At 36.5% G+C, this 27,186-nt stretch overlaps 1 long non-coding RNA gene across 2 annotated transcripts in view; it reads right to left on the reverse strand.

Annotated features, from left to right (window-relative positions):
• Window positions 1-612: 612 nt before the first annotated feature.
• LOC149501711 (uncharacterized) overlaps window positions 613-27,186 on the reverse strand; it is a 37,437-nt gene continuing 10,863 nt past the window's right edge. For both annotated transcript variants that reach the window (XR_016323962.1, XR_016323960.1), the window contains one exon: window positions 613-820. This is a non-coding gene — a long non-coding RNA (uncharacterized LOC149501711). The remainder of the gene's footprint in view (window positions 821-27,186) is intronic.

Below are 27,186 nucleotides of genomic sequence, written 5' to 3' on the forward strand. Positions count from 1 at the left end.
CTTCCAATAATATAATGAAGATGAAAACTATCTACAGCATATCTAATCAGCGAGGCATAGTAAAAATAATTATGATTTTGTTAATTCAGTTGAATATTTGCACCAAAACGATTCTGCCCGTTATATCTATTGTTAACATCTACATCTTCAATTAATAGTTAGTAAGTTATTGAGAGTTATGAGATAAACCTTAAAAATATCCCTTGCGTTGACAAAATTGTGATTATGTGTACTGTGTAGTGTTTTTTTGCTTAGATGAGTGGAGGAGCTCACAGGTCCCTGGTGTTTAGTGGTTACCTGAGCCCATTGACGTCTACAACATACACGGTGATGGTATCTGTCCGTACGAGTTCACAAGACGTACTACCACTATATGTAAAGGCCAATGGTTTTTATGGTCGAAACATTCAAAGCGAAGTGCTTGTTAATAGCTTTTTCAATGTGTCTCAACGTTAAAAACAAGTCTTGCTTGGTTACCTTTGCAGCTGAAGAGACTGTGGAGAGACAGGGTACTGTGGAACTTTGATCAATAACCCTTTTACTATCTTTTCACCGGATATTTCTAATTTCATAGAGAGCTTCGTTAGATTTGTAAACAGAACTTACAATTCCATCACATGTGTTTGTACTCCAAAATTAATTTCAGGTTCCAAGATTCCATATTAGTTCCTGATAGTTCTGAGTATTTGTTGCAAATTTGAATGATTCTTGAAATCGTAACAACTAATTTCAAATTTAATTATGTATGCATATTTTTCCCACTCAACCTTCAAGCTTTTTTCATTATCAGCTATTTGTAAGATCTGGTCTGATCGTCGATCTGTAAATAAAACAAACTAATAAACATAAACAAGAAAGAAAATGATTTTAATAATAACACAAGTATATTACATCAAGGACATCAAGAGAACGCTGCGAAGGCGGGTACCTTGAGAGATGAAGCCAAAGACTCAGTTATAGTATGCAGCGGCAGTGCCACCCTCCCTACTATGTGATAACTACACATGAAATCTTTCAATAAGCCCTACTCATACCAGTACCCATCAGTAAATTCTCTGCCGCAATTAAGCTAGTAAGCAGCGGGCACACTGCGCTATAATCATTGAGGTTTGAAGTAACACAGCCATCCCCGATCCTGTGGACAGAATGGAATGCTATCGACGTCGCCCACAACACGTCATTTCGGATCCTCCCGATTCTCTAACGGTGCTTTTAGATATCTCAAGCACCGGTCATCGTTCTCGTCGAACCCATCGCGTGCGACGAAGGGCTGGACGAGTAAATTAACCCACAGACACAGCCCGCTGAGTTTCTCGCCGGATCTTCTCAGTGGGTCGCATGTCTGATCCAGTGGTAGATTCTGCGAAGCACGGCTCTTGCTAGGGTTCGTGTTAGCAACGTTACAAAGGTTACGTGAAATAGTCTCTCAAGGCTATCAGCTTAGGTAGGAAAAAAAAAAGGAACAAAGCTAGCGCTGCTCCTGCCGTGCATTCATGGTACTATACTAAAAAACTACTGACATGCCTACAAATTTATTGTTCATCTCAAAACCAATGCGTGATTTAGGGGCTCGAGAGATTTTTATTGGTATTTGACTCATGATTTCTCATTAATAGACACATTTACTGCCGTAGTTAGTAGCTGAACAACCTAGTGCGAAACGCAACTCAATTATACACATAAATAGACCGCTGTAGTCACAGAACAGATTGTAGATGTAACACCGGATATTACATTTCCTACATCAAACACATTTATTTGTAATTTATATTATATTAGTTATTATATTAGTATTAACCATCTTTATCCTGCTAATTGTGGCCGACGCAATACTCCCAATGCCGCAAAAGTCGTTATGGTCTAAATGACAAAATGCGCGGCGTCCACCGATGCTACTATGCCGATGAATGAATCCTGAAGGCAGGTAATTTGAAGAAATATTTACTAGAGCTTTTCCAGACGACTTTCATAACGCATAATTTTTTTTTTTTGCTTAGATGGATGGACGAGCTCACAGCCCACCTGGTGTTAATTGGTTATTGGAGCCCATTAACATTTACAACGTAAATGCGCCACCCACCTTGAGATGTAAGTTCTAAGATCTCAGTATAGTTACAACGGCTGCACTACCCTTCAGACCGAAACGCGTTACTGCTTCACGGCAGAAATAGGCAGGGCGGTGGTATCTACCCGCGCGGACTCACAAGAGGTCCTAACACCAATAAAATATAAACTATAAATAAAATAGGCTTAGATATTTATCATTATTTTGCATTTTTTTAATTTTAATTTACAATTTTTGAGCAAATTTAGACGCATGGAGGACAACACGATCTGTCCCACAGCTGGGCTCCTGCTACAGACAATACCAAGCAAACGGCATCCCCGACTTTCATTTCCACTTGGATAAAGGCTTAAGCTCGGACTCTGAATAGAATTGATAGCGGCTCGTGTGCTCTAGTCACAAAGCTGTGCGCTCAGTTCACACTCTACGACAAGAAGTAATTATTTGTAATCAATTTGTTCAGTATCACTTACATATCGAAATAAAGGCGGGTGTACACCGAGGGCGCGGCGTCGTCGGGTGCGACTCGCAAACAGGCGACACTATGTGACAACAATCAACTAATGTGTGTATTCCTAACAAATATGTACAAATGGAACATAGGGTCCTACTACCTGAAGACAGGTTTTAAGCCGCGTCAAAAGAATAATATGTCATAGCGTAACGGAAATACTCTCTGATGGCTCATCCCAAAGCCGGGTGGCGCGAGATAAAAATGAAAGTGGTAAAATAATATAAGAAGATCAATTTGAACATATCCAATAGAACTCCACGTGTCCCATCCCGATTATGCTGCACTAACCACTTAAAGTCGCGCGGCTCTGTTTTTGAGCCATCGTTAAATATTTTCAAAGGCTTTGTGTTCAAAATCCCATTTCGAATTGTTACACTTGTCGAGTTGCTTTATAAATATAGAGGCTGTGAGGAAATTAAGCATGAAGATACACACACAGACATACTCTGCTAAAATCCTAAATCCTTTTTCAGCTTTATCGTAGCTAAATTTCTAATGATAAACAACATAATAAAAAACATTACCTCAATTCAAACATAATGTACCTCGCTCAATTTTATCACCAAATTTATACACAATAGGCTTTTTTTCACACTCAACCAGGTGGCAACCACCACCTAAACAATGGTAACCGTCGCGTGTCACCAACTAGAAGAGACTAAAAAACATCTGCGCCACCAAAAAAAGGGTTGTGTACCCTTTCCCCTGGCGAGTGGCGCGTGGCAACCCTTTATGCAAAGCGCCAATAAAAAACTGCGTCCCGTGCATGCGCGTTATGATTTTAAAGTAATTTGAATATACATTTACATACGAAGGCGAGGCCTAGCGGGATTGGCTGAAGGCAGCCCTGCGCAGAACAGGGAAAGTTTTTATATCAAAGCGACACCCTGATTGTGAGTGGGATTGAACTTTGAGTTTTTTTTTTATTATTTAAACAAGTAAACAGACAACATTGAGATGTAGTATTTCAATGTGTTTATAATATTTATAATTCGTGTCAGACATAATTATTAACATTAAAAAGAAAATCGATGTGTCGGAAATTGTTAAGTGTGAAGACAAACGGATACAACAATAAAGGCTATTGATATTTTTGAATGGACACGCAACAAAGCCCAGAGACGCGAGGATCTCTGTCAGCCTAGAAACAAAACATCGAAATATCGATGGTATTGAACAGGCTATATAAGATTTTCCAAACCGTAAGAACATCGGGATCGCCGATACCACATGTTAATTCTATAAATTCAGTTATAAACTGGTATAATGTATGCTAACTAAATGTACGCGTGTTTCCAAAACTATTAGATCTCAAAAAAAAACAATCCGAGTCACTATCAGATACAGAACATAGAACATCCGTGTAAAATAAATACATTTGCCTCAAAAAAATGTCAAATAACAAAAGGTACATGTGATTCATTAAAGTTCAAAGCAAACATTCAGCCGAAGGCAAACATTAGTGAAAAGTTCTTTGATTTCTTCGGAAATTGAAGAAAGGCCTCATTAGAGGACTGTTCTCCCTCCGGCATGGGGCGAGAGGAAATTGTTTAGAGTAATGAGGGGGGACCGAGAAAATAAAAAACTTTCGAATCAACGATTTTATTGAATGGCGGAATTTAAGGCTTTGTTTCATTTATTTAGCAAAATTAGCGAATGTAGTTCAAATTCCCATTAGTTTAAGAAATTTGTTATTTATAAATGACACCTGTTACTTACACAAACAAACCAACAAAATAAAACAAAGCAGCTTAAATGTTATCATTATATTTACTGTACTGTAAATTTTTAAGCATAATTAGCTAATATAGCAGTCGTCGTGGCCTAAAAGATAAGACGTCCGGTGCATTCGTATCTAGGGATGCACCGGTGTTTGAATCCCGCTGGCGGGTACCAATTTTCCTTATGAAATACGTACTCAACAAATGTTCACAATTGATTTCCACGGTGAAGGAATAACATCGTGTAATAAAAATGAAACCCGCAAAATTATAATTTGCGTAATTACTGGTGGTAGGACCTCTTGTGAGTCCGCGCGGGTAGGTACCACCACCCTGTCTATTTCTAACGTGAAGCAGTAATGCGTTTCGGTTTGAAAGGTGGGGCAGCCGTCGTAACTCTACTGAGACCTTAGAACTTATATCTCAAGGTGGGTGGCGCATTTACGTCGTAGATTTCTATGGGCTCCAGTAACCACTTAACACCAGGTGGGCTATGAGCTCGTCTACCCATCAAAGTAATTAAAAAAAAACAACAAAAAAAACTATCTATTGCATCAGTGACATCTATGTACTTACGTGTACACCTACGTGTTTACACTATTCGGGGATCGCAAAAACCGCTCCATTTGATAATTAAATTGTGCCTCGCGGCCGCAGGGGGCGTTGGGGGTGACAAGGGGGTTGGGAGGGGGCAGAACAAATATCTTCGACAAATGTTAACAACATATCAAGAACTTACAAGTATGTTTGTTACATGAGACTTTTAAAAGCATATTTTGTGTTGTTCATTTTTATTGTCGGCTTTTCTATTGCTTGCATCCGATGCGAATAGTCTCAGAGAGTCCGCCGATATACAAACATGAGGTAGCAGTGTCAATCGTATTCAAATAGTGGCTAGCCTGCTCTTCAAATAAAAACGCATACTTTATTCAAATTCTGAAGATATTACAAGACGAATTTCTTTAAATCAATACGTACAACACGTACTCAACAATAACTTTAACGATGAAAAAATAACTACGTACAAAAAACCGTATTTATAGTGTTTTATTATTATTATTATTATTTTATTACCCTTGTAGACAGACGAGCATACGGCCCACCTGATGGTGAGTGGTTACCGTCGCCCATGGACTTCAGCAATGCCAGGGGCAGAACCAAGCCGCTGCCTACCGTATTAAAATCAGTTTAGTGGTTTTTATGTGTAGGCATTCGAAAAGTTTGCTATAAATAAATTCACCGGACAGATATACTTATGTTTGTAGTTTTATTGTAGTATATTTTTTACTTTAGTTATTCTACAAATAAACTAGTTGTATTTTTACGAACAGTTAAAGCTTAGCACTAAACTAGTGCGACCAACAATACTATTCAATAAACTGCTATCGATACTGCTAAATATTTAAGTGTTTACGTTAATTATAGTCTTCAGAACAGCTGTTCCGTTATTTTTTAAAACACGAAGAGGAATTAATTGTGTGGAACGTATTAATTAGTCGCACAAGATACTAGCTAAGTTTAATCGATCGATGTTGATGGCATTTCTTCGTCCTTGGCATTCATAAAGGCGCTCACTTCGGTGAGGGTGTTAACAATTTTATTTTTCATAACAATTCAGTTAAATGTCAACTTATGAGTGACGTTAATTATTTTTTAGAATTTTCGCTTATACATATACTGAATGATTTAGGGCGGCTAGGGAATATTAATGTTATTCGTTTTAAGGTAACTTTTGAGTAACAACAACCCACTAACGAAAACATTAGTTAATACATATTTACTATCTTTAATACAGAATAACACCCGTAACATTCTTTGAATATTGCTGTAATCGGATTAAGTCAGAAGAAGAAACATTATTTATCACCGCGGTCTGTCCAGGTATGCGAGTTCGACGTGCGAACTAGCCCAAGAGACGAACCACTGAGTTTCTCGTCAGATCTTCTCAGTGGGTCGCGATTCCGATCCGATAGTAGATTCAGCTCTTGCTAGGGTTAGTTTTAGCAAATTCTCTCAGGTTGAGCCCGTGAGCTCACCTACCGATCAGCTCGTAGCTGGAATAGCACCTTAGACTACCAAAGATTAGGGGAAAAATTAAAAATTAAAATAATAGGTATATTATTAACAATAGGTATAATATTACTGGTAGGACCCCTTGTGAGTCCGCATGGGTAAGTACCACCACCCTGCCTATTTTCTGCCGTGAAACAGTAATGCGTTTCGGTTTGAAGGGTAGGGCAGCCGTTGTAATTATACTGAGACCTTAGAACTTATATCTCAAGGTGGGTGGCGCATTTACGTTGTAGATGTCTATGGGCTTCGGTACCCGCTTAACATGCAGGTGGGCCGTGAGCTCGCCCACCTAAGAAAGAAATAAATAAATAAAAAGGTATGTTAACTCCATCCACCCTCTACCTCATGTCGCAAAGTGAGTGACAACATTACGCTTGTGGTACAGTGGCAATCTAACCTCAAACAGCCCAGAATGGCATCGCATCTACCCTGATTTAAACGGTTAATATTAATAACAACAATTCAAGATAATAGTGCAGAAATTAATCATATCTTCGCAGCGCCGACAAGTACTTCTTAAAACAAGGTGTGAATTCGCTATGTCCTCTCTAACGGATTAATTATATTCGTGGTATTAACAAAAACGACCGACAGCGATGAGCTAATGAACAGGTGCAAAGTATTAAAAAGAAATGATAATTGTTAATTACTTAATTAGGTACAGTTAGTGCTTTTTTTATTAACAATGTTTAAGGTCAAAAAACGATGTAAGAAACTTTAACGAGACTTCACAAAATAACAACTTTTTGTTGACATTTTTGGGCAACGTAAACGATTTTACTGTCGAAATTACTGAGCAGCTTTCAGATGGGTCAGCATGCTGCCAATGGAAGCAGTGCGTCTGATCGCTGCCCCTGCTTGTTTCTTTGGACGAGATGTGTTTGCAAATGTTCATGTTTGTCAGATTTTTCATTTGCAAACTTCTGATTTTTCACCAGTTTCTTACTAAACAAGACATACTATCATCGAGCCAAAAGTGTACGACGACTTTGAGTCCAAATATTTTTGTTCACCATTTGCAGTAATTTTTCTAATTAACTAGATTCAACATTGTGTTATTATTGAACATACATAGGTATAAATCCTTCTCTTCTGTATTTTTCTAGTCGGAACACGGAAGATTTTAAAACAGTTCTTAACAATAGAAGGCATCTTGGATCTTATTTTTCTTGCCTTATCGCACTATGCAGGGAGACTTTTTCGCATATTCTCTTTCACACAATACTTTTAGGACGTCCCCTCCTCACATTCCCGTCTACTTTCGTACTCACTGTCTTCTTGGCATCTTGGATATGGGCATGATATTACAGATCTCGAGCGAGAGTAACAACTATTCTGACTAATGAAATAAAAGCAGAAATTTGAGATAAATTCAAATTTTGCTATAAACGTTTTTACACGAAATATGTGTCTAGTTTTCCTTCGACAAAGACTCTCTGCAATGATTTTTATCTTCAACGTTGTCAGCTTTTAGTCCTGGTACTCGAGACTCATAAAATTAACGAGTGCACTATGTGTAGTTAATTACTTTTTATATTGATAATAAAACGTAGAAAATGTCCGTTTGTGGTGTCTACAGTCACCAGTATCCATTTATAACGTGGATCTTGAGCTCGCCTATCAGTTTGCAAAAATAAAACTAATTTAAAAAAAAAGGTACAAGTCCTGTAATTATCTTATCAGCTCTCAAAAGATTATAAATTGATCTTTAAATACTTTCCATTAATCATACATACGTTGGTTACCTTAAGAACCATTTACCACTTAGGCACATATACCAGGTATCTATATCTGCCCTTTACGTGCGAAATTCTTGCCCTTTTAACGTTCAATTCGATACACTTTCACTGATTAAAAACAATAAAACGGTAACTTTTTACATTTCTTTGTATTGCGATTTTATTTTTATTTTAAAATGCTACACAGTGAGCGTAAGGTGACTCGTTCGAGCCATTTCAACACCACAATACTTAAAACTGCCTATTATGTAGTATACGAAAAATTGGATTAAAAATTAAAAAAATTAATCTTAATACAAAATGTACCTAGCTAAAACATCATACAAGCTGTTTTGGTAAAGACTGGTGTGTTTGCGATTCAATCGAATGCTTGAACCACTTATATAATTACCTAAATCATTCATTATCTGATCAGTATAGTAATATATCTGACATTTCAAATTCTTTAAACTTTTTCTTTATTACTTTATTTAACTTTTATATACAATATTACTTTTACTTTATTATAGTTTGCGTAATTACTGGTGGTAGGACCTCTTGTGAGTCCGCACGGGTATGTATCACCATCCTGCCTATTTCTGCCGTGAAGCAGTAATGCGCTTCGGCTTGAAGGGTGGAGCAGCCGTTGTAACTATACTTGAGACCTTAGAACTTATATCTCAAGGTGTGTCGCATATTTACGTTGTAGATGTCTATGGGTTCCAGTAACCATTTAACCCCAGGTGGGCTGTGAGCTCATCCACCGATATAAGCAAAAAAAAAAACTTTTGCAGACCACAAACGAACTAAATAATTTTATTTCAAAACAAAATATTTGTCCAATAAAATTAACTAAGTAAATTAAACACGTTATTAAAGTTTACCTATTTCCTGTTCCCTGCACATCTACAATAAGTCGAACTGTTAAATTAGAAAATATAGATGTATGGTTATTCAACGTTATTATCAAAGTATATTTAATTTTATTAACATATAGTTTCGGCAAACTGTAACCTCTTTTCACATATTCTGTTCTGTACCCTTTTCATAAAATACCTTAATTATAATACTTTTTTCCAACAATGTCAAGGCCGGTCTCGTTACACCGATTCAATTGTCATAATAATTCGATGTAATTATAATAAATTATAGTGATCACGATTTCGTTTGTCATGAAATGACAATTACAATAGCGAAGAGCTGTTCATATTTTTGTGTTCCTTTGATGACTTTCATACGACGCCAGATACTATATTTTTATACTATATTTTAAATTACGCACTTTATACTATATTTTGAATTTATTTACTGAGAAACAAACGACGGTACGAAAATTGTGGCAAAATTATCACACTTTTATTTAGAATGACATTGATCATAAATTTTGACGCACTAGTGGTCCCTCAGTAGTCGAAATTAAACTATAATTCATTGAAATTATAAGTTTGAACATTATTATAGTTCGTTCGTCAAAGACTATATGTACTTCTATAATCACAGATTTCGCCAAGGCGACTATAGACAAATAATATAAAAAACAAACAATATTATTCTATTCTCAATTTGACCACGGAATTTAAACAATATAACTAAATACAAAGAGTTTAAAATAATATATGTGTTGTGTCAAATACATGGTAGTGTGCGTATTGTTTTTATATTGATTTAGTGTATTATATGCATAATTTAAAAAAAAATTAACATTCTGCACTCCTTCTCCACATTCTCTATAAGTGAGATTTTTCATACTCCTCCGTCCGCGCAATTTTCGTAAAAAGGGGTACAAAGTTTTTGCTTCACGTATTAATTATATAGATTAACTAATTTCAATTAACGTTTCACACAAAACATTACTCGCAGAATGCGATGATTCTCGGAACGCATGACTGCTTCGCTGTAAAGCTGGGTTGGACGGTGGTACCTACCCATGCGGACTGGCAAACACACCCAACCACTACTCATTATTCAACTGTTTGCTACTTAATTTTCTATCTTTGACAGGAAAAACACCCTAGTTTTCAAACGCAGTTCCGCTAAATATGGAAGACAGTATGAACGGTTTGTGGGTACTACAATGAAGGTTCACCTTAAACTTACTATTGAGGTACAAGCTCCAGCTATAAATCCTGTTCTATGACGAAAATAAAAACATTGAAGAATTCCCCAGAGTCTGCGATTTGCATAATGTGAACACTAGGAAGAAACATAGGCTTGCGTTGCCGGCGGCTCGAATTAAGAAAATAAGCAACTCTTTTAGGGGGCTGGGTGTACAACTTTACAACAAGATCCCACTAAACGTTCAATTACTACCTGTTCATAGATTTAAGAAAACTGTCAAGGAACGTTTGTGCAACAAGGCATATTATAAAGTTAAGGATTATTTACTAGATGGCACTACGTGGGAATGAGGCGTTCGCTCCTGGCCTTTTCATTTTAATTTTTCATTATTATAATTTTTTTTATTGTATTTTTGACTTGTTTTTTCGTTTACTGTAAATATATTTATTTACTTACTAAAAAAAAATTTGAGGAAAAACAAAAAAACCCCCTGAGTTTGTTTCGCCGGTTCTTCTCAGGACTGTGGCTCTTTTTGGAACCGGTGGTAGAGTTAACATTTTTATCTATATTTTGACATTCAACAAGTGTGTTATGCTGACATCTAAGTTGAAATAAATGATTTTGAATTTGAATTTGAATTGAATTTGAATTAATAGTTATCGGAAGTTTTTCGTCGCTCTATACTATTTAACTTTGAGTAAATTAAAATTAGTGAAGCATTACGATTCTTCTCTAATCTAATTCTTAATTAAAATTAAATCTAAAGCTTAATTAAATCATGAATGTATTCATGGGTCAATTAATTAGTTCAATTAAACATTAATTAAGCAAAGTTCCACCTAATTTCTCAAAGATCGTTAGCGTAATTAAATGAATACTGATTATTTTCCAGTGTAGTGTCGAGGTTGTGTCGCTGGAAGAAAAACAATTTATCTCGTCACGATACCAATATTTTCATAAGATCATAGCGCCTCACCAGCTATTGGTCTGTGATGACATCTATCTACAACAACAAAATAAACTAGCTAATAGCTACTACAATTATATTAAATCTAGGTTTTTTCTTGTTATTTTTCGATGCTATGCGCGCTGTAGACTAACAAAAAAACGTTGTCCGTTTTTGAATCTGAAATACTCTTAATGGCTAGTTCATAATTCTCCTACATACTAAATTCACATCAAAATTAATTTCAGATGAATTAGAATTCTACTCTAGTTGAAGTTAGATTTAGATTGACTTGCAAGCGGTCTTTTCTTTGATATCGACAGAAGAAACCAAATTTAGCGCTTCCTAATGTATGCTAGCTCGTGCAAATGAGGCAAACTCGCCGGCCTTCGACTGTGCCACAAATTTTTTTCAAGGTATTTTATTGTGTGGATGCGTAGACGAGTTGTTAGGTTCTATATATTATTATATCAACGTGAATTCCATCACCCACCCGCTTCCTTATATGTATAAAAATGTATCGACAGCGCCCATCGAGAGTTATTTCTTTAATTAGAATTAAATAAATAAATATTCACTAACAATCCCACCACGTTAACTGGTCCCGTGCTAAGTTCGAAAAAAACATGTATTACAGGTAACAGATAACGGAAATAAATGTAAGATTTTTATTATACACGTACATATATATATTTAATATACGTCCATAACCCTGGAAAAGACATTTTATATTTATCATACAAACATAATCCCTTGGCGGGATACGAACCCGCGACCCCCTTGTGTAGTGACCATGTCACTTACCATTCACCAGTCGGCCGTCAATTGCCTTGATCGCCCGAAATTAATTATCAACATCAGGTCTTCAACATTTAGTAAGCTCAAATAAACCCGAAGCATAGCATTCAGAATTTAAATTCAATACTACTTCATAGAATTAATAAACTAGCAGCTTTTTACGACAATAATTTGTTCGTGAATTATAAAGTCTAAAAAGTCTAAAGTCTAAAGTCCCGTCTCTAAAGCTCCGACCGTTATCAAAACATGCCGATGCCCAATGGTTTTTGTGACAACTCCGCGCGCTGACCTCAAGATCGACACGGAGACGTTTTGTTGCATTCCGCTCAATGTTTACCGTTAAATTTGAATTCGTTTAACGTAATGTCCTGCTAACACTAGTAGATCTGATAGTCGCGCGATTTTTTGCGGTTAAAAAAAACTTTTGCGTTAAGTAAAAGGAGGGCCACCAGTTGGCCTTTTTCTGCTGCTGAAATGTCATACTCTTCGTTTTCAAGGCTACCACAACCAGATTGCTGAAGATTCAATGTCCTCCTCACTCTTATGCAATAACGGTTGTCGATTCCCATCAACGTGTCACATTATGAAAGGCTATAAACACAAACATCTTAACGATACTGTCCAATACTGCTTAAAACCATACTAACCATGACCTCATCAGCTGGGAATGAAATATTTACATTACAGACGACATCTCAAAATTGAAATCTCTACATGTAAATCGCGCGTTATTTGCATGTCGAAGGACTCTCGCGGGCACGTCACAATGGCATGCACATGCAACTTGTCCCAGACTGATGGATGACAGCTGACAGCGGCGAATCAAAGGACTCGATACAGCCTAGGGACGGAATTCAGCATTGCCTCTAATTACCGCTTCAAAGAACTACCGTTTAATGAGCGAACGATGCTTTTATAGTCCTGTAATGTTCATGCATGTGAATTACGAGTACATCAAACGCATTGACCTGTGTCAAAGTTAATTGTGAAATGTCTAAAACGTTTTTAGATGTATTCTGTATTTTTATGTGTTTTTAAATAAAGCGGTTGAAGCAAAGGAAGTTCTGGTTGAGAAAACAATAATGACAAAAATATAAGAAATAATAATATATAACTCGTATGTAAGAGTTTTGAAATTGCATACCTAGCAATAATTATTTTAACTTTATCATTATTTGGTTTTTTTTCTGGGCCTTTGACTTTATTTCGCTAAAATAAAATTAGAAAGAAGAACCATGTACTATATGACAAGTATTAAATATAGATTGAGTCGGTTGAAGATATTCTGCAGTTAATCATAACTCAGATATGTTAATTTTTCCACCACGACTAATTCTAGATTATATTTAAAAATCAGTTAATGGAAGTAATTAAATTTAAAAATGTACATCTCAAAGCTCATTGTTGTTGTAGTATTTTATTCGGTTTTTGTGAGTCAATAGCTTTGTTGTGTAATCCTTTGACTTTGTCTCGGTTGGTTCAGATTATACTTTCTTTTTAGGTTTTTTATTATAAATTTAAGTGTCGTTAAATATTTGTGACCTGTTGGAAAACAACAAAAACCTTGTTCCTAACACTACTCTTCTTGATGTCGGATAATCTTGAGAAGAACTGAAAATTACCCCTAAAATAAACATAAATAGGTAAATAACTATATTTCTTTTCTAATGCTTAAAGCTCTCTGTACTTTTAATGTAAACATGAAGACAACAGATGAAGTTTTTGGTTCTTTGTATCGTACTGTCAGACTTACTTTTTACAATGAGACACGGTCAGCAAACGATCACTTGACTTTCACCCGAAATAACAAAAGAATAAATAAAATTTGCGTGAACCGGGAAATCCGTACAATATATTTTTTTAATTTATTTTGCCATCCACTCCCTCCAAACTACCCGAATGCATCGATGGAACTGATGCAGCTTGGATTAATTATACTCACAAAAGTTAATACGAAATGCCCTGCTTCTGTGTCTAAACATTTGGGCAGTTCTTCCATTGCTTATTATTAGTTCATAAAGAAAAAGCATTGAGACCTAGTTGTAGTTCATATTGGATGATATAAAAATATTTGCTTTACTGAAATGGTACTTTAATGGCTCTCCCCTGGCATTACTGACGTCCGTGAGCGATGGTGACCACTTACCATCAGGTGGGTCGTATGCTCGTATGTCTACAAAGGAAATAGATTTTTTTTTATCCCGAGAGCAAACACAGGAACATATTTGATCTAAACACAATCCTTTCGGTTGCATTGGCGCTCACTTCTGCTGCCCACATCAATGAAAATTTTAAACCAAATAATCAAAACTTTATTTAAGTCCGTAAGTGCCGAGTGGCGTAGTAGCAGTAGTCACGCCAGACGTGCCGTGCTCGGAGCTGGTCCCGAGAAGCTCATGCGTGACATTGATCGTAAATCGCACGCAACAATTTGGATACTAATGGATATAGAAAGTTAATTACAACAGGTCGTATTCTTATATTCGTAGGTAATTCATTCCACGAGAATTTCTCAATATTGCCATCCGATGGACAATGCTAATAGAACACTGTATTGGCCCAGATGAAGAAGCAAACTCAATTTTTTTTAAATTTTTTATACGATCGAGAAGTTAAAAAACTCGCATTAAGCACATTGACTATAATCGATTGATTTAAGCTTTGTAGTATTCTAAAGAACATTAATCCATGGATCATTCAAATCCCTTGAATTCATCAATTATGGTATCTCGTTCCAGATTTGGCAAGCACCTCTACTTTTTCAGTTTTACTTTAGAATGGGCGTTCACAAGAGCATACAGTTCGAAACATGTCGACCTTCTTTATTGGCATCACTACATAGTATAAAACAAAGTCTCTTTCTCTGGCCCTATATTCCTATATATGCTTAAATATTTAAACCTACGCCACGGATTTTGATGCGGTTTTTTTTAATAGATAGAGTGATTGAAGAGGAAGGTTTATATGCATAATAACATCCATTAAATAGTGGAGAAATCAATAATAAATTACAGTTTCCGAAGCGAAGCGAGGGCGGGTCGCTAGTATTAAATAATGTACATTACGGTTGTACTTAAAACAATCGCTTATTGTGATTAATAATATAATTTAGCCATGAACGATTACGTTTTATGTCCACGAGCATGAGCAGAGTTTAATTACATTTATAAGTAAGTGAAGTAATAGTCGTTACGAGCCGCGTCGCTGACAGGCCGGGCACGATCCCGCCGACACACTGCTAACTCTTTGCTTTTGAATACAACTCATTGATCGATTTATTGCCCTCAGTAGGTTATTCAGTTATTTTTTACTAAACGAGAGGTCCCCCACTAGTCGACTATAATGAATTGAAATTATAGGTTTGAACATTATTAAGGATCTATTGTCAAAGACTATCGTAGACCTCTATATACGCCACACTATAGATAAATAATATTAGACAAACAATATTTAATCTATTCTGAATTTGGCCACAGAAATTAAACAATAAACAAAACAGTATATATGTGTCAAAAACATGGTAGTGTGTGTAATGTTTTATTTATTTATTTATTTAATGTATGTATTTTTTATGGATAATTTTTAAGAAATTACACACTTCTCTGTCCGCGCAATTTTCTTAAAAAAGGGTACAAAGTTTTTTCTTCACGTATTAATATATAGATAAGTAATTTTTACTTGGTTTTAAGGTAATATGCGTGGTATTTTAGAACGTGGTATATTCGATTTTTATTTATTTTGAGAACCTGCAGTTATGTGCACTGCTACAGTGTCCATTTCTGTAGCAAAGCAATTTCATTCCTATTTGGAGAGTACGAAAACCGTTTTTCTACAATATAAACTTTGATGATCACGGCCCACTCTATGTTAAGCGTTTGCCGGCTTAAAATAAGGAATAACACGTGTTGTGAACTCATATAAACTGAGGCGACTGTACTGGATTTCAAGTACTGAAGGCAAGTACTTTATGACATGTCCTTCTTCAAATGAGGCTTGTGGAGAGTACTTAACGGTAGGTACCGGCATAGCTCCACCTCTGGCATTGCTAACATCCATGAGCAACGGTAACCACTAACCATCAGGTGGGCCATATGCTCGTCTGCCTACACGTGCAAATTAAAAAAATAAAAAAGGTAGATGCTCACGACGAACCGCGAACAACCTCCTCGATGAAGGGATAAATAACATCGTGCAATAAACATTAAAACCGCAATGTTTATAAATTGCTGTGTATCTCTAATAAATATATTTTATTTCTTAATAATACGAATATAAAAGTTTCATTGAAACGAAAAATCTCTTTAGATATTTAAAATTAACCCTCAAACCGGCACCCGGTTTATGGCACTTGTCTTTATCATCGACCTCAAGCTGTGAGACAAATAAAGTGGGGTGTTGAAAGTAAAATATCCCCCCGTTTTTACTAGAGTATTATTAGCATATTGGTCGACTGCGGGGGATCGGTTTTCCACCCTTGCTTGATAAATTCATCTCTAAATAAATAGGTTGGACTTGAAAAGGTTTTCTACATTCTCTTTTTACTGGTGGCATGCTATGGCTTTACTGGCTTGGGTCAACAGGTCTACTAAATCCGTAGACTGCTTCAAAGCAGAAACAGATACTTGATGGTAGCGTCTACCAGTACATCCTACCACAATAATGAACCTACTTGAAAATTTTTCAGGATTTCTTACTACGCAAAGTTATTTGTTCATAATGGAAAATTGTGATATGTTAATATGTATTAAAAAACAATTAGTACCTGCCCACGGAAATCGAACACCGTTATAGAACATTGTTTGTTACGAGCATACATTTATATATTTGATTTAAAGTTAATATTAATTTCAACTTGAACCAAAATACTCTATAAAAATCGTCTAGGCGTATGACAGTACAAGAATAAAAACACTTCTTCAACAAAATAAACCAAAATTTTCGTTATTTTAAATTAAACATCGATAATAAACATACAGAATAAAAACATCTGAATGTTGCCACTACTAAATTTTCTTCCATAACAATACACTAAATTTAGCAGAAAAAAATGCGTAAACTCTTAACAAGAGCGTTTAAGATTTTCGAGAGCTGAATAAAAATTACGTTATTCATGCGTGCGTTTCGCATGTGGACCCCTCGCTGACCTCTGTCCGAGGGTGAGCAGCCCTCATCTTGCATTCCAACTTCAATCCGAGCTTCGGAGGGGGACGCGCTACGATGCTATTGAGAATCGAACTGATGAAAGATTGTAGTATATGTACTCCTACATTAGCATGAGCGTCATATATCCTCCCCGATACCTGTAGTCAAGAAACGAAGCTGCTGGAAGCCCAGATTGTAAAGCTATTAGTACAATACGATACTTAAGTAGTCGTCGTGGCCTAAAGGATAAGGCGTCCGGTGCATTCGTATCTATGCACCGGTGTTCTAATACCGCACGTGGGGTACCAATTTTTCTAATAAAATACGGACTTGTTAATGATTGACTTCCACGGTGAAGGAATAACATCGTGTAATAAAAATCAAACCCGCAAAATTATAATTTGCGTAATTACTGGTAGTAGGACCTCATATGAGTCCGCACGGGTAGGTACCACCACCCTAAAGTAATGCGTTTCGGTTTGAAAGGTGGTGCAGCCGTTGTAACTATACTAAGACCTTAAAACTCATATCTCAAGGTGGGTGGCGGCATTTACGTTTTAGATGTTCATGGGCTCCGATAACCACTTAACACCAGGTGGGCCGTGAGCTCTTCTACCCATCTATGCAATAATAAAAAAATAAAAACTTAAACTGGTGGTTTCGAACTAACTGAAACTAATTCGGACCCTATGATGATTTGGAAAACATAGCTAATGTCGTTTCCCATAACGTAGAGAAGAACTTCCACCGAGCGAATGTGTTCATTCAGAGATTTTCTACGTATTCAAAATACATATAATGTAATTATTGTTAACGCGATTCAAGGCTTTTTTACAGATGTTTCTATTCAAAAATACCGCTACAAGAGTAAAATTATTAGTCTTCCAACTACTACAGAGTAAGCGTATTAAATAGTAGAAAGGAAATCTATTATTCATTTGGTAGTTAGAGATGCGGTACATGCATGTTTTGCCTCGCGATAAATAACATAAAAGCAGACTACTAATTCAGAATTGAAGTAAAATGTGTAAAGGATTGATTAGAGTTCACTTCATTAAAACATAAATAACCTCATCTGATACTTATATATGTACATCATATATTACTGATATTGTGGTCAGTTACCCAGACGTGTTTTTTTCGTCTGTCTTACCTCACTATCTTACAGTCGATCCCCTCTCTTCCTGCTCACTCATTCACTCACTCACTCACTCACATTCTATTCCCACATATAATATTCAACACATATGAGTAGGTTTATGGCTTCGATCCTTTGTTACTTCGTAATTACTCCCTCTCCTTTTCTCGGTCCTGTTGTGAACTCCGGCGCCTCGCTACTACCATCTGGCCTATTTTTGCCGAGGATCAATATTTCGGTTTGAAGTGGAGCTTAAAGTAGTCTTCATGTTGCAAGTTGAGTGTTTCTGGTGACCACGGAAAACATTCACGGTGAATGATGGGTGGTTTCTATGCGCTTAGGTAACCGTTTAACAGCAAGCTGGTCCTAAGCAAGTGGACCTATCTACGATAGTGATAAGACAAAAATAATAACTTCAACGCGCAAACCTTAGAAAATACTTATATCCTCAACACATTTTCAAAGTAACGTTTTATTACAAGATAACGCTTCGCGCTGGTCTCGCGGCGTACCTCTGTAATGAACGCAGTTTAATGTCACCCAGCTTTATGTGCATCCAGCCATTAACTCTGATATTGCAACTCCAATCTTGGCCGTGAGCATGTTATACTTTTACCGTTAAAATTGTTAGCTCTGATCAAGATGATGATCTTATAAAACTATTTTTCATGACGACTACACGGAGCTGCCCTGAGTACATAGCTCTGGAATAAACTCCACGGTGATTCTCAGCGTCCCGTAGGTCACATAACACTGAAGCTCAGCTGAGCTGTCAGCACGTCTGCTCTCAAACATTCGACCAACGCGACGATGAGTTCGACGATCGAACTAATCCTTATACCTTTTATTTTATAAAATTTTATAAATAGTGCATATTTCGGAAGGTTCATCAACTTCGGTGTTCTTTTAAATAATGCAGTTAATTATAGTGTAAATAAAAAAAAAGTGGTCACTATACACACTGCTAAGTTCCGAAATCAACGTAAGCCTTATCCTCCTCTGCCGTCCTAATTATCCAATTAGAAAATACACCCAGATATCAAATTTTGCTTTTAGTAAAGAAATATACTTTCATTAATTTTAGTTTTATCACGGACCCCATTTAAAATTACACATCAAAAAAACCTAATTCATAATTTCATCTTAGGTTGAAAACACAAGATAAATTGCTTCAATTTTTTTCGGGTCCAAATCCCTCGCCGACGTCTCGGACCGCGGTAAGTTATTCCGAAGATTATGGCTCGCATAATAAACCGAATCCGTGCGGACTTATGAATAAAAAGATTGATAAAACTTTAGATGTTGGATTCTAGCGGTTTTAGGGGCTTAAGAGGAAAAACTCAGGGAATGCGAGAAAAAGAGGGAGTATTTTTTGTTTTCGAATTTGTGGACTTTTTTTTGTAATTGTGATAGGTATGTAGGTAGGTTTAACATAAATTTGAAAGAAATCGAATAAAATTACACGTTTGCCATTGTAATAACCCTGGCTGACGAACAATTGGAGAAAATAGACCCACCGTTGACATTGGCAATACGTAATTACCCAGATGAAATATGGGATCGTGTAAGTAACGTACTACATTACTAGTACATTGGCCAACAATTACAGTTACACATTATTATGTACTACTTTTTATTCACATGAAAATTCATATTCGTAAACCTAGTCTGACCATAAACACTGTTACACAAAAACTTATCTTTTTTTTCAACTTTTTAATTATTTTGAATTTGGAACAAATATATTATTTTAAAAACTTATTTCGATTTTGCGCCATTTCACATATTTTTTCGTGTTCACTATCAAATTACAATATGGAATGGAGTGTTAAAGAAAATAATATTGCAGTGATCGCCTTGCACAAAGTGGGTATGGAGCCGTCGGTCATATTCCAGACACTTCAAAAGATCGCTATCAGCCGTATGTTCGTATATCGTACTATCAACAGATACAACAACACTTCGTCTGTCGAAGATCAGAAAAGATCGGGGCGGCCGTGTGCTGTTAGAACTACAAAGGCCTTTAATGCTGTTCAAGCCAGAATTCGTCGAAAACCCGTTGGAAAGCAAAAAATCTTATCGCGAGAAACGAACATTCCTGCTAGGACTCTGTCGCGTATTATAAAACAAGACCTGAAGCTCGGTGCTTATCGTCGATATACAGGACATGCCCTAAATCAATCTTTACAATTAAAGAGGGTGAATCGATCAAAACGCCTTCTGTCGCGATACGCAAGTGAAAGACACAGAAATGTCCTCTTTACCAATGAGAAAAATTTCAATTCAAGAACACTACAATAAGCAAAATGATAAAGTGTACGCTCATAGTTCTAAAGAAGCTGCTCAAGTGGTCGGAAAGGTATAACGTGCTCATCACCCTACGTCAGGAATGGTTTGGTGGGGCGTGTTTTATCAAGAAGTCACAAAACTACATTTTTGTGAAAAAGGAGTGAAAACTTCAATATACAGTCTTGGGTCATGTTGTGAAACCTCTCAGCAACACACTTTTAAAATATACAAGCCACGAACTACCTAAGCCTCAAGTCCGGAAAAGTCCGGAACGTTGGTTTCAAACCAGCGCTAGTTTTCAGCTCTTATCTTTATAAGAGCTGAAAATTGGTCCTCATCTAGCCCAGACCCTAACCCTTTTAGACTTCAAATTATGATCAATTTTAGAGGCCATGGCCTATATTTACATCCATCATATATTTATAAAGACAAGAGTGATTATAAGTTTCATTGAACAATCATTTGCCGTTTGAAAGAGGTTAGGTATATATTTTAATAACTATGAACACAAATTTCCACATACAGAAATTGCTAAATTGGACTTTGTCTTTTGGTTTGTCTTCTCAGCTTTTAAGTTGGTATCAAAATTTTGTCCGGGTAAACTAACTCTACCGTCACATAAATACGAAAGTCATAAGCAAACAGTATCCGCTCGCGCTAATGGCCGTATCAAGTCTCCGTATATCAATTCCATCGATCATTCACAGCTAATGCACTGACAACCCTTTAACAGCCATTGGATGTGCCCATCGCTCAATCGTCATTAAAACTCCGCAAACTTCAAGTAACGTCATCTTTATCAATTACTGGAAACATTGACGGTGATGGAAAAGTATAAGTACAGTATTTTCCGAGATTGTTACCAGCCGTCGCGTGAAACTGCTCAGTACTATCTAAGAAACATGTGCTCACACTCGACTGTTTTTTTCTCTATTTATTCGCTGGTAGCCTAAAAGGCTATTCTAGCTACGCCTGGACCGGGTAGATGAGCTCACAGGCCTCAACCTAAAAGAATTCGCTAACTTTAGCGAGGGCTAGCAAGAGCAGATGTTCGAAAAATCTACCACTGGATCGGAACCGCAACTCGCTGAGAAGATCCACCGAGAAACTCAGTGGCCTGTGTCTGTGGGTTAGTTCGGTCGTCAAATTCTTCGTTGTAATCGACGAGTTCGACGAGGATGGATGACTTTATGGTATGTGAACGTCTTTTATATACATCGGAAATGGTGATGACGTAACTAAGCTGCCGCCTACTGCTAAGGAAAACCACAGTTAACCACAGTTAAAATGTTTACCCTGCTAAGGTGGTGACTACTTCCTCGTGTCCTCGCGATCACGATAAAGTACCATATTGACAGATCGTAAATTCCGAATTGAAATAGTCTGACCGAGATGGGGTGCCGAGTACCTTCTTTAAAATTCCTGATATGTATTAAAGAATTTTAAAATGTAACCGACTGAATAAAACTTACTGATAATAATAGTTTAATTATGCTAAATAATGGACATACATTGATTAAGCCTCCCTCTATCCTTGGGTACTGATTGTAGAGGGTGCGGTAGAAGAGATTTCCTATAGATCTCATCCGAGATATTTCTATCGCTTGGTAATTGTGTCTTTCGACAGACAAAAGGAAGCTTTGGTCCTACTTCTAACAAAATCTGAAAATACTCTTTAAATGTTGGGAGCTGGTTGGCTATGTCCATGCACACGAATGACGATGATTTTCCGCAAATCATAACTAAAATCATTCTTCATAACTATTTATGGCATACCTCTATAGACTTATTCACTTCCATTTTTTACAAGCCGATCGAATCCGAGCACTCACCCTGACGCGGCACAAAAACCAATCATTTGATTCCATTAACATAAAGCCGATATATGAAATTTCCCTGAAAGCGTTGTGATTAATATTTCAGCCGTGACTTGCGGCGTCTAACCGACTGGAACAGCGCCTATCTCTCGCACACCTTCAACTATGTGTTCGTATATGTTTACAGAACATTTTTACTCGGAAAATTTTATAATCTTTTTATACCCACATCTCCTGATTAATAGCCAGTCATAATACCATAAGTCATGGTATCATATGCTATAATGTTTTTTGAAGTAAGACTTCTTTAGAATCGTTATGATGTGATTTCAAACTTACACAGTTGATAGACGTGCTCGTATTTCTCTTGTTGAATCATACTTACCTGGCGTAGAGGTACCGTGATCATGCAGGCGGTTCCCCCAGGGTGAGGCTGCTCCATTACACTGCGGAGTGGTTGGTGGTTGACCCTTGCGATTATTTTTATTTTTTATAAATTTCACTTCTACCGTGTGTGACTTGCGTCTTGTACTCTTTCACACACACACACACATTTTTTTTGTCCTGCAAACAACAGTCATGGTTGTGGAGTGCTTATAAAATCCCAAATATAGATATTATTAGACATAATCTCACTCAAACATATAACCTATAATTTGTCACACTTAATTCCAAAATTTATTCCAGGTCTGCTCCAATATTCGTTGTACAATTGGCTACAAGTGGCGCGTCAGTAAGCTTATGCCAACAAAATTTTGATTGAGGAATTAATTAACTCGTAATTTGTCGTGGATTTATATATTTTATTTCGACAAGCCGCGGTCCATAGCGTCTTTCAGGTTGCCAACCTCCAGACACGAGATCAAAGTCTTCTATTTGTATTTACTCAACGGACGGTTTTTATATAAATACAACTGCGCGAGAATGGAACCCCGATGGAAGACAGATGATTCTTGTCCGAAAAAATCTGTTCAAAAAAACCCATAATACTGCTGATCTCATTTAACATACATATTTGTATGAAAAACGATTAAAGAATTTGCTCACTAGCTCATTTGCAACCTCGATGAAGTCATTGACCTCAATTTCTGTAGCTTTACATTGCTGCTTAGCCAGGAAACGTTTTACTAAACAAAAGTTATAAAGAAATATATATCTTTTTTTTTATTGCTTAGATGGGTCATGAGCTTCACAGCCCACCTGATTTTAAGGGGTTACTGGAGCCTATAGGCATCTAAAGCGTAAATGCGCCACCCACCTTGAGATATAAGTTCTAAGATCTCAGTATAGTTACAATGGCGGCCCCACCCTTCAAACCGAAACGCATTACTGCTTCACGGCAGAAATAAGCAGGCTGGTGGTACCTATCCGTGCGGACTCACCAGAGGTCCTACCACCAGTAAATTGTAATAATTATTGGATCTAGTAGCTTTTTTCAATAATATTGTGACTCATATCCTTTTGGTTTTTGAGAGAACATCAAATTGTAATTGTATCAAAAGTATAAAGTAGAGACGATATGTAGATTCAAGCTATATCGTATCCGCAGCGCACAGCTACGGGACAATAAGCAAAACGACAATAACAAGACGAAGCACAATAAAAGAATTTAACGTCTCACCGTGGACACGGCAATCATTCCCGAGTAATGTCCGTGCAATAACAACCTTTACGATTTATATGTATCTGTTTTATTACCATAGGGCGGTGAAATTCCATAACGAATAGGCATATTTTACAACGTTCAAGGGAATTACGATTTTTTTTTTGTTTTCATGTCCTCCCCTTGATAGCCACGGGTTTGTGGCCCAGAAGATATAGTCATAATAAACATGCGTAAAATCCTGACGTGGGCGGTTGTGTGTTGTTTTGGACGTTGTATTGTTTTTAGTATTAATAGTGATTGTTAAAATATAATCTTTGCGCACAGAGAAGTAACTTTTCTATGATTTCGAAAAAACAAACAAAGCGGTGTCTTGGTGGTAAATTTAAAAATGTAGCACATTACTGCATGCCTGGAAATGGTAGCAGGTATATTACGGCGATATTTCAACTTTGTTATAAAATCAGTTCTATTATTTTCTTGTTTAGATATCTGAACTAGCTCACGGCCCAGCTGGTGATAAGTGTTAACCGAAGCTCATAGACATCACTACGTGAACGCCACCACATAAGATGTAGGTCGCAATTGTATATTGTTACGGCTTCGTGACAGAAATGCCTGTGGTATCTACCCGGACGAACTGACAAGACGTCCTACCACCTCTTCTATGTACATTCTTATTTTGAAAATCAAATAACCAGATGTTTTGAACACTTTACAGGGGTCATCATCACGGGACGACTTGTACAAAAGTTACAAAAACTACATCATTTCTTAACCCTGTTTCAATAACTACATCTCTAAAACCGAAATCTCCGACATCACTTTTATTGAATTCCCCAGCCTCAACATTTCGCGGGAAATAATAAGTTTAACAGTAATATTCCGTATTACGACTAGTTTATGCGAGAAGAGAATGTACTCGTTATAGTGAAATGATGTTAATAACACGTTAAAAATGACATAACTTCTGTTTGTAGCCAAGATGGCGGACTGTTATAACATGTGATAAGATATAGCACTAACGAGTAACGGAAAGAAGATATAATGTCAGATTAAAATATATGAAGCTATATGTTTTTTTTTTTTTTTTTTTTATTGCCCTTATTGTTTGGAATCACTAGAATTAATAAAGCATATCGACACCAGTATTCATCGTAGCACTACGGGAGATATTCATCGTAGAACAATATAAAAGTGAGCATGTCTTTCGGCCACGGGTAGACCGATTGGTAAACCGTCGACGTCGCCCAAAGCACGTCATCACGGATCCTCCTGATCCATTAACGGTGCTTTTAGGCAATACAAGCACCGGTCACCGTCCTCGTCGAACCCGTCGCTTGCGACGAAGGGCTCGACGAGCGAATTAACCCACAGACACAGCCCACTGAGTTTCTCGCCGGATCTTCTCAGTGGGTCGCGCTTCCGATCCGGTGGTAGATTCTGCGAAGCACTGCTCTTGCTAGGGCGGTGTGAGCAATTCTCCGGTTTGAACCCCGTGAGCTCACCTACACAAGCTAGGGTAAGCTGAAATAGCCTCTCAAGGCTATCAGCATAGGTAGGAAAACAATAAAAAAGCCCAGATTTATAAATTTCCCGCGTCTGTAGAGACGACAGTATTCAATATCGCTCTACAATTCTTCTCAAAAGTGGATAAAAATTAAATAGGAGTACTTTTGAAGTACCTATTAAATATTTCTGCTGTGAAGCAGTAGCGTTTCGTAACTATACTGAGACCTTAGAACTTATATCTCAAGGTGGGTGACGCATTTACGTTGTAGATGTCGATGGGCTCCAGTAACCACTTAACACCAGGTGGGCTGTGAGCTCGTCTAACCATCTAAGCAATAAAGAAAAAAAGAAAATATCCTATTAAATTTTCATATTGATACATTGTGTGATGGTACAATTTGATCGAGTTCTTCATATCGTACCGTTTTTTAGACGAAATGTTGAAGTTTTATCTTTAAAAGGTAGACATAAATTTTTTAAATTCTCAAAATTAACCAAATCAAATTGATCGATTAAAAGTTTGACTAAAGCAAATTGGTGTCTCTTTTATTTCTTTAGTTATATATAAAAATATAGGTAAGTAACGAAATATAACCTAATTTTAAATTTTATTAATATAAAAAATCCGCATAATATTATTATGATTATGATGAAACAAAGTTCACGTATTCCGTAACTATGAAATGAAAGAACAATTTAAACTGCAAAATCCACACCCAAAGCATGCGACTATTACCTAAAAACTTTAATAAATTTGTAAGAAAATAAAAGCGAGCATTGTGTATTAGTCAACACAAATGGAACGTAATCCGATACGATTTTAAACAAGTACAATATTATCGTTATTGTGCCCCCTCGCTGATGTTCGAATTGAACCACGCCACTTGTGAAGGGCGGAGATGATGTGAAAATTTAAAATAAATCCCCATTCAAAATGGACGCCGCGCCGGCAGTATTCTATTAAAATCGTCAGATTTGTTTAAAAAAAACTTTTATTCTCCTTAATGGAAGTGATTATGCGTCAACAAAGCCTAAAATATACTATTACATATTAACTAAACTACAATTAAATTAATTAAAAAGACTATTGAGGTTTTAAATTTAAAAAAAATAACAGTTCATCTCGTAATCTATGGTTAGAGAAAAACTTTTTAAAAGTAAAAACTTTGATCGTTTTTAGAGTTTCCCATAGCCTTAGACTTTCATGATCTAGGATGAATCCGGATGTTACACCCACTGCTGCGACTTGAAAAAGACAAAAAAATAAAGGGATTCAGGTCACTGAGGCTTAATTTCAGAAACATCACGCCATAAAACATACTATAATTATAATGGTTATGGAATAGTCTTTTAGTTATAATTAACAAAAGCGGAATAGACCCAAAGCACAAACATACTCGTAGTAAAAACAAACCAAACAAAAGGAAAAAATAGATAAAAATCTAATCATAAATAATAAGGTAATCATACGATCAACAAAACGCAATGTAAGGGTTATGGGTGTGTGAAATTGGCAAAACAAATATTAAATGTAAAGGCAATTTACACAAGATCTATAATTTGTTTCATATCCTCCTCAACCAGTCGTGTTCTACGGCCATCATTCCAATCAAACATAGTCTTTATCATTAAAGAGGTAAAATCTTTTGATATAATCGATGGATATATTATAGGCTACTTTTACATATATTTATGGCGATTTTTGTTGAATTAGACAACGTAACTATTTGTCTTTTAGAGTACATATTTTATTTATTTATTAACTCAACACTTGTGTATTAGTGAACACATA

The sequence above is a fragment of the Bombyx mandarina genome, chromosome 12 (genome assembly GCF_030267445.1).
Source record: "Bombyx mandarina strain Sakado chromosome 12, ASM3026744v2".
NCBI classification, from domain to species: domain Eukaryota; kingdom Metazoa; phylum Arthropoda; class Insecta; order Lepidoptera; family Bombycidae; genus Bombyx; species Bombyx mandarina.